The sequence below is a fragment of the Leptodactylus fuscus genome, chromosome 2 (assembly GCF_031893055.1).
Source record: "Leptodactylus fuscus isolate aLepFus1 chromosome 2, aLepFus1.hap2, whole genome shotgun sequence".
NCBI lineage: Eukaryota > Metazoa > Chordata > Amphibia > Anura > Leptodactylidae > Leptodactylus > Leptodactylus fuscus.
In genome coordinates this window covers 104930432-104939263 of record NC_134266.1, presented here as the reverse complement: position 1 = coordinate 104939263, position 8832 = coordinate 104930432, and the positions used below count along the sequence as shown (strand labels likewise).

Here is an 8832-nt window from a genome sequence, read left to right as displayed (position 1 = left end):
CACACACACACACATCCACAATGACAGTTAAGGGTGGGTACTGTTGGATTTCCCATTGCCTATTCCATCTGTAACAAAAAAGAAAAAAATAAAGAAAAAAATCCAGCTCACCAATAGTTCAATTTCATCCACCGTGATGCACGAGACACTGACGGACTTCAATCAGTAGACAAAATGTGATTTCCAAAAGAAAGGTAAGTCCAGCATCCAACAGGTGATGATGAATAAAATTTAACTTTTATTTAAATTTCATATAAAATGAGTATGCATTTGTAAGGGAATAACAATGTAGCATGGCTACGCGTTTCGGAGCTGCATGTCTGCTCCTTCTTGCCTTGAAGAAGGAGCAGACAAGCAGCTCCGAAACGCATAGCCATGCTACATTGTTATTCCCTTACAAATGCATACTCATTTTATATGAAATTTAAATAAAAGTTAAATTTTATTCATCATCACCTGTTGGATGCTGGACTTACCTTTCTTTTGGAAATCCTATTCCATCTGTGGTTGTCATGGGCCACGTGATTTAAAGGGGTGCTTGGTAATGTTTCTTTAGCTTAAAATTTGGGTTTCTGTCCATCCAATTGGGGAGGAAAGAAGGTTTCCAGGTATTTTTCCACTTTCATAGTGTTTTTTTAGATTGTGGAAAGTGTGTAGTTTATAGGCTGTGATGGTGGAGTAAAACTGTGACTTGGGCTTGTTAGATGCCCCCAGGCATGCTTCCCCTGCTGTCCCAGTTCCATTCCAGAGGTGTTGTCATCATTTGCTGAAGTGTCATAGTGGACTTGGTGGGCAGGAGGCGGAGGGGGGCAGGTTTCCGGGTACCAGGCCAAGCAGCCTAGCCTCTTTCCCATGCCTCGGGAAGCCGCTGCAGAGGGGCGGCAGCGACGACGGAGGAGGCGGAGAAGTGGTGTGATGTGAGGAACGGTGCATGCCGCCGGGGAGCGGAGGGGGACGATGCGCGAGTACAAGGTGGTGGTTCTGGGGAGCGGCGGGGTCGGCAAGTCGGCTCTGACCGTGCAATTCGTCACCGGGACTTTCATCGAAAAGTACGACCCGACTATTGAGTACTTCTATCGTAAGGAGATCGAGGTGGACTCGTCCCCCTCCGTGCTGGAGATCCTGGACACGGCCGGTACCGAGCAGTTCGCATCTATGCGGGATCTGTACATCAAGAACGGCCAGGGCTTCATCCTGGTCTACAGCCTGGTTAACCAGCAGAGCTTCCAGGACATCAAGCCCATGAGAGACCAGATCATCCGCGTCAAAAGATATGAAAAGGTCCCAGTAATCTTGGTTGGCAACAAACTTGACCTAGAAAGTGAACGTGAGGTATCCTCCAACAAAGGACATGCCTTGGCTGAAGACTGGGGATGTCCTTTTATGGAAACGTCAGCGAAAAGTAAAACGATGGTGGATGAGCTCTTTGCAGAAATCGTGAGGCAAATGAATTATGCAGCCCAGCCTGATAAGGATGACCCTTGCTGTTCTGCGTGCAATATACAATAGCGGTTTTATGTAATTTAGGTAGACATGACTATATTAGCTGCAAAGGTTAAAAAAAAAAAAAAAAAGATTTAATTTTTTTTTTCTCACGTATTTACCCAAAGAAAAGCATTGCGAGAGGACTGCATCTGAATCCTTACTATCTGATTAACCTATCTTGATCTGTAGTCTAAATTTTACTTGAGAAGTAATCTGTGGCATTGGTTTGTACAGCTGACATGGCACTCTTGTTCGGCCACATTAAATAAAGACCTTTGCTGCAGAAAGATTCCTCCGATAAGAAGACCCTACATGAAGCAGCGATCTCGACCACTGCTGGAATTCTTCCTGAACTGGACAGCAAAGGGCACCTACACTTTCAAAGCTGACTTGACATCCTATTGTGTTTTTTGAAAACCACTCTGAATTCCCCCATCTACTAAATGGACGAGGAAGCAACTGGATAAAGAAGATGAAGACTTTGGAGATGGGATAGTCTTGTTTTGGGAAATTAAGCCATGTTGCATCCAGTTGAGGGAGCAATGATTTATTTTCGGTATGCTTCCCAGTGATTACGGACCTTAGTACTCTGACATGGTTTTTTCTATGTTGTTGGCTTGTTTCTGTTTAGCGTAACAATTTGACTGAAAGTGAATATGAGGAATTTTTTTTTTTTTTAACTTGATACTGACAGGCTATTGTGAAGTGAATGTTGATGTGACAAGGTGCTGAAGTTGCGACGTTTCATTTGGATTGGACTTGAGTATTTATTATTTGCATGGGCGACTGCACACAAATGCAAATTACCTGCTTAATCATGTCAGAAACAAAAATTTTAACGGATTTCCAGTTTGACAGCAGAAAATCAATATCATATGGTCATGGAAAAAAGAAGCAGCCATACTCTGCTAAAACCTAATATCGGTAGACTAGTTTTCGTTTCTTTTGAGCGAGTGAGAAGCCGTGTGAATGTGCCGTACATTTGTATGCTGGTTTACAATTATTGTATTTGAGCTGAGGTTCATTGTATTTGCTCCACAGTGTAAGATGTGTACACTGAACTATCCCAGACAAGTGCTTCTTTGTGGCTCAGAATGGAATGTGTTATGTCACTTACACAGAATTTTTTTTTAAATTTTTTTTTATTAGCTGCTTTTGAATGAGGACATCGGGGTGTAACAAAATTTAGCACATTTAGTCATGTTTCGTTTACCTTACGTGCAAGGTTTCTTCCATATTTCACATTTCTGCTCCGCCTCAAACCCGCCCAATCGAATTCCTCATTTAACCCTTTACTTTAGTTCAGTGGAGTGAAATGAAGCGAATGCACTGTTATCAAAGCTACAGTCATTGTATTTTGTTCCAAGTAAAGAAATTACTGTCCAACATTGTATTTTGCACACTTGGATGACACTCCAACTAAATATGTCCTTTTGAAGCACTACTTTGTAGTTGCAGGAACACTACTCCATGAAAGTTTCATTTTTTTTTATTTTTTTTTTAAAGATGCATTTTTTTTGTTTTGTTTAAATTCTGGTCTAGGAAACTAAATCTTCAAGATTGCCATGCACCTTGAAATGCGGTTGCGCATTTTTAATTGTCCTAGTTTGCCTGTAAGATGCTTTCATTTGGTAAATCTCTCTACAAGTGATCGAAATGCTTTGCATAAACTCATTTGAGGAGCAGTTGTTACTGGTTTTTGCAGCACACATTTTTCTGGCAAGAAATAAACTATATTTAACTTAGTTTTGTTTTCATTCTATTTAATTATATTTTTTATTTTCAAAGTTTGACAAACATAAAAATAAATACTAATATGTTATTGCAAAACAAACCAAAAAAAAATAATAGTGGACTTAGTGACCCTCCTGAGTCGAATTTGAGTTTCCCCTGAAACGAACGGTTTTTCCCCATAGATTATAATGGGGTTCGATATTCGTTTGAATAGTCGAATATTGAGGGGCTATTCAAAATGAATAACGAATATCGAATATTTCACTGTCCCAAGACCAAATAAAGAAAATATATACAATATACATGTTGCTGTGATAAACACTGAATGAATGATACAGCAATATTACAACAATATGACAAAGACACTAGCGTGTACATACCGTGTTTCCCGAAAATAAGACAGTGTCTTATATTAAATTTTGGTCCTAAAGATATGTTATGTCTTATTTTCAGGGGATGTCTTACTTTATTTTTGTGTGCTGCTGCCACCACTGCGCAACACTGAGATGTGCTTGCTGTGCAAAGACTGTATGAGGAAAAACATTGCAGCCAGCTGAACGTTGTGTGTGGTGCTCCATGTGCACAGGAAAGCTGGCTGCTGCTGCTGTGATACCACTACAACATACTATACCATACTACAACATACGATGCTTAGTGTACACTATGCACAGCGGCATCTCCCAGCTCATCCTACAGCAGCAGGAACAGTAGATACAACGTATCGCAGCGGCATCAGCAGCTGGCATACCTGTGCACACGGAACATCACACACAGTGTTCAGCCGTTTGCAATGTTTTTCTTCATAAAATCTTTGTGCAGAAAGATTATTATTATTATTATTAGGGGATGTCTTACTTTTGGGGGGTGCCGTATATTAGGCAATTTAACAAAACCTCTGCTATGTCTTACTTTCAGGGGATGACTTATTTTCGGGGAAACAGGGTAGGTCAAATCAGTTTAGTATCAAATAAGAGGATACATTAATTAGAATACCAGACTTAACCCCTTAACGCTAAATCACGTACATGCATGTCAGGGAATGTGGTTAGTTCCCGCATTCCCACGTGCATGTATGTGATGGAGATCGCACGGGCTCAGAAGCAGAGGCTGTGCGATCACCATGGGAGCCTGGCTGTATCTGACAGCCAGGCTCCCCCTGTAGCAGCAGGGACGGTGATTGCATTGACCCCCGCTGTTTAACCATTAAGGTGCCATGATCAATAGCGATCATGGCACCCTAGGGGTTTGGCCGGCTATAAAGAATGCTGCCTGCGGCATCAGGAGCCCGTGTTAGCTGTAAATTACATAAAAAACCCAAAATATTAATTTAAACAATACATGTTTAGTATTGCCGTGTCCGTAACCACCTGTACAATAAAAGTAAAACAATATTTAACCTGCTCAGTGAACGTTGGGGGGGAAAAAAAACCCGGAAAAAAAAACGCCAGAAATAAAGTTTTTTGCACTTTTTGCCTTACAAAAAATGCTTAAAAAGTGATTTTGATACATCCCCCAAAATAGTACCAATGAAAGCACAGGATGTCCCGCAAAAAATAAGCCCTCAACCAACTCTGTAAACCGAAAAATAAAAACATTACACATCTCAGAAGATGGCGATGCAAAAATAATTGATTTATGTCCCCAAATGTGTTTTGTTCTGCAGAATTACTAACACATAAAAATATAATATAAATGAGGTATCGCCGTAACCGTACCAACAGAGCAGAATAAAAGTCACATGTTACTTATACTGTACGCTGCATGGCGCAAAATTTAAAAGGCAAAATGCAATGCCAGAATTGCTGTTTTTTTTTTTTTAATCCACCAAGAAAGAGTTAATAAAATTTATTTTATAAATTGTAGGTACCCAATAATGGTGTCATTACAAAATACATCTCACTCCGCAAACAACAAGCCCTTATATGGCCATGTCAACAGAAAATTAAGAAAAATATAGCATCTAGCAATGTGAAGACAAAACCCCCCAAATCATTAATCATTAGAACACAACTGGCTGTGGCAGGAAGGGAATATATAAGCTGTGTAAGTGTAGATCAGGGGACACCCCAGATTTACAGCTTACAAGGGAAGACACCAGAAGTGACCCTCAAAGTGACCCGCAGAGTGACTCCCCTAATCATAGGAGCTACTGGGACATAGTAGGGAATTTGGTGTTTGCAATGTCCTCCGCACAGCTTACATATTCCCTTTTCACCATCCGCTGTGCAGTCACATCTGCAATACTAATAATCACTACACCCACTGGTAAATTCTTTCAGGGGTGCAGCTTTCAAAATGGGTAACTCTTTGGGAATTCCACTTTTCTGGTACCTTACAGGCTCATGACAAACATGACATGGCGTCCAGATTCCAAACATCTAAATCTCCAAAATCCATATAGAGCTCTTTCCATTCCGAGCCATGCCATGTTCCCATACAGCAGATTATGGCCACATGTGGAGTATTGCCGTGTTCAGGAGAAATTGTGTAACAACCTGTGAGGGGCTTTTTCTCCTTTAACCCCTTGTGAAACTGAAAACTTTGGAGATAAAGGGACATTTTAGTAATTTTTCATTGTCACATTCCAATGTTAGTAAAATCTGTGAAACTGCCATAGGGTCAAAATGCTCACTACACCCCTTGTTGAATTCTGTGAGGGGTGTAGTTTCTAAAATGGGGTCACTTTTGGGGAGTTTCCATTGTTTTGGTACTCTAGGAGCTCTGCAAATGAGACATGGCGCATTAAAACTATTCCAGCAAAATCTGCTTTTCAAATGCCCTGTCTCACTCCTTCCCTTCCATGCACTGCCATGTGCCCAAAAATCAGTTTACACCCACATATGGGATATTTCTGTGCACGGGACAAATTGCGTGATAAACTGTCAGATGCATTTTCTAGTTTAACCCTTTGTGAATGTGATAATTTTAGGTCTAAATGAATGTATTAGTGAAAAAAAATGAAATGTCTAAATTTCACCTCCATATTATTTTTATTCTTATGAAAAGCTTAAAGGGTTAACAAACATCTCAAATGCTGTTTTGAATAATTTAAGGGGTGCAGTTTTGAAAATGGGGTGATTTGGGGGTGTTTCTATTATAAAGGCCTTTATAATTCCTTTCAGAACTAAAGCGGTCCCTAAAAAATGAGTTGAGAATGAATGGAGAATTTTCTTGTAAATCTGGTAAATCTCTGTTACACTTTTAAGCCTTGTAACATTCAAAATATATTAAAATACGATCAAAAGATGATGCCGATATAAAGCAGAGATATTGTAGATAATATTTATTAATGTATTTGGGTGGTATGACTATCTGCCTGAAAAGCAGAGAATTTCACATTTTGAATATTGCAATTTTTTCCAAATTTCCATCAAATTTCCTATTTTTTTATAAGTAAATACAAAAATATTGATTAGTGTTTACCACTAACATGAAGTATAATGTGCTACGAGAAAACAATCTCAAAATCACTTGTGTAAGTTAAAGCGTCTCAAAGTTATTGCCATTTAAAGTGACACATGTCAGTTTTGAAAAAAATAGGCCTGGTCCTTAACGTACTTTTGGGCTGTGTCCTTAAGGGGTTAAACAAATAGGCTGATACAACTGTAGATATGGATCAGGAATAGTTCACATATCAATATAAGCAAAAGTTGGACAAAATATGAACAAAATTTACAAATATGTAACTTTACAATTTCAGGCTAGAGATTTGGTGTCCAGCTTTCAAGTACAAAATGTAAATAAGACTATGAAAAAGAAATAGCCTGCACAATCTTAACAGATGCATAGTGGTGACACAGGTAGGGTGATGATCACAAGGAAAATGGCAAGGAAGTGACAAGAGAGGAGATGGGTAGAGGTTTAAATAGGGAGTTCGGCGCCAAGGACTGTTGGGCGTGACGTCACCGCCAGCCGAAGAGCACCCAGTGCCCAAATATATAACAGAGGTAATCGGGAAGAATAGGGCTGAAGAATAGATAATTGGTTGTCCAGAGGTGTAAATAGTAAACAGAGGGTATATTAGACGCGTGCAAACACACTCCAGCCCCAACTTCCGGTATCGGCAAACTGATCACCGGAAGTGACGTATGCATTCCACTGTGGAACGCATGGCATCGGCCATAGATCCCAAGGCATCCAATGACAGGAATGCCTGAGAGAAACAATTAAGGAAGTAGGCATTGGTAGTAAGTAGAAGTGGTGATGGGAAAGAGGCATTGGTGGAGTGGAGAAAAACGAGAGCGTATAAACGCTCAGGGCCTAACCTTCGGGATCGGAAAGCCGGCTACCGGAAGTGACGTGTGCGTTCCAAAGGTGGTGAGATGCCTTTTCTGAGCACCTGAATGTACAGTGTTGGCCAAAAGTATTGGCACCCCTGCAATTCTGTCAGATAGTACTCATTTTCTTCCAGAAAATGATTGCAATCACAAATTCTTTGGTATTAATATCTTCATTTAATTTGTCTTCAATGGAAAACCACAAAAAGAATTGTCAAAAAGCCAAATTGGATATAATTCTACACCAAACATAAAAAAGAGGGTGGACAAAAGTATTGGCACTATTTGAAAAATCATGTGATGCTTCTCTAATTTGTGTAATTAACAGCACCTGTTACTTACCTGAGGCATCTAACAGGTGGTGGCAATAACTAAATCACACTTGCAGCCAGTTGAAATGGATTAAAGTTGACTCAACTTCTGTCCTGTGTCCTTGTGTGTACCACATTGAGCATGGAGAATAGAAAGAAGACCAAAGAACTGTCTGAGGACTTGAGAAGCAAAATTGTGAGGAAGCTTGAGCAACCTCAAGGCTACAAGTCCATCTCCAAAGACCTGAATGTTCCTGTGTCTACCGTGCGCAGTGTCATCAAGAACTTTAAAGCCCATGGCACTGTGGCTAATCCCCCCTAGATGTGAAAAATTGACAAGAGACTTCAACACAAGATTGTGCGGATGGTGGATAAAGAACCTCGTCTAACATCCAAACAAGTTCAAGCTGCCCTGCAGTCCAAGGGTACAACAGTGTCAACCGTACTATCCGCCGGCGTCTGAATGAAAAGGTACTGTATGGTAGGATACCCAGGAAGACCCCACTTCTTACCCAGAGACATAAAAAAGCCAGGCTGGAGTTTGCCAAAACTTACCTGAGAAAGCCAAAAACATTTTGGAAGAATGTTCTCTGATCAGATGAGACAAAAGTAGAGCTTTTTGGGAAAAGGCATCAACATAGAGTTTACAGGAAAAAAAAGAGGCCTTCAAAGAAAAGAACACGGACCCTACAGTCAAACATGGTGGAGGTTCCCTGATGTTTTGGGTTGCTTTGCTGCCTCTGGCACTGGACTGCTTGACCATGTGAATGGCATTATGAAGTCTGAAGACTACCGACAAATTTTGCAGCATAATGTAGGGCCCAGTGTGGGAAAGCTGGGTCTCCATCAGAGGTAATGGGTCTTCCAGCAGGACAATGACCCAAAACACACTTCAAAAAGCACTAGAAAATGGTTTGAGAGAAAGCACTGGAGACTTCTAAAGTGGCCAGCAATGAGACCAGACCTGAATCCCATAGACCACCTGTGGAGAGATCTCAAAATGGCAGTTTGGAGAAGGCACCCTT

The 8832-nt window shown here is 40.5% G+C and overlaps 1 pseudogene; it reads left to right on the top strand.

Annotated features, from left to right (window-relative positions):
- Positions 1–957: 957 nt before the first annotated feature.
- On the top strand, positions 958–1595 carry LOC142193711 (ras-related protein Rap-2a pseudogene; annotated as a pseudogene).
- Positions 1596–8832: the final 7237 nt, after the last annotated feature.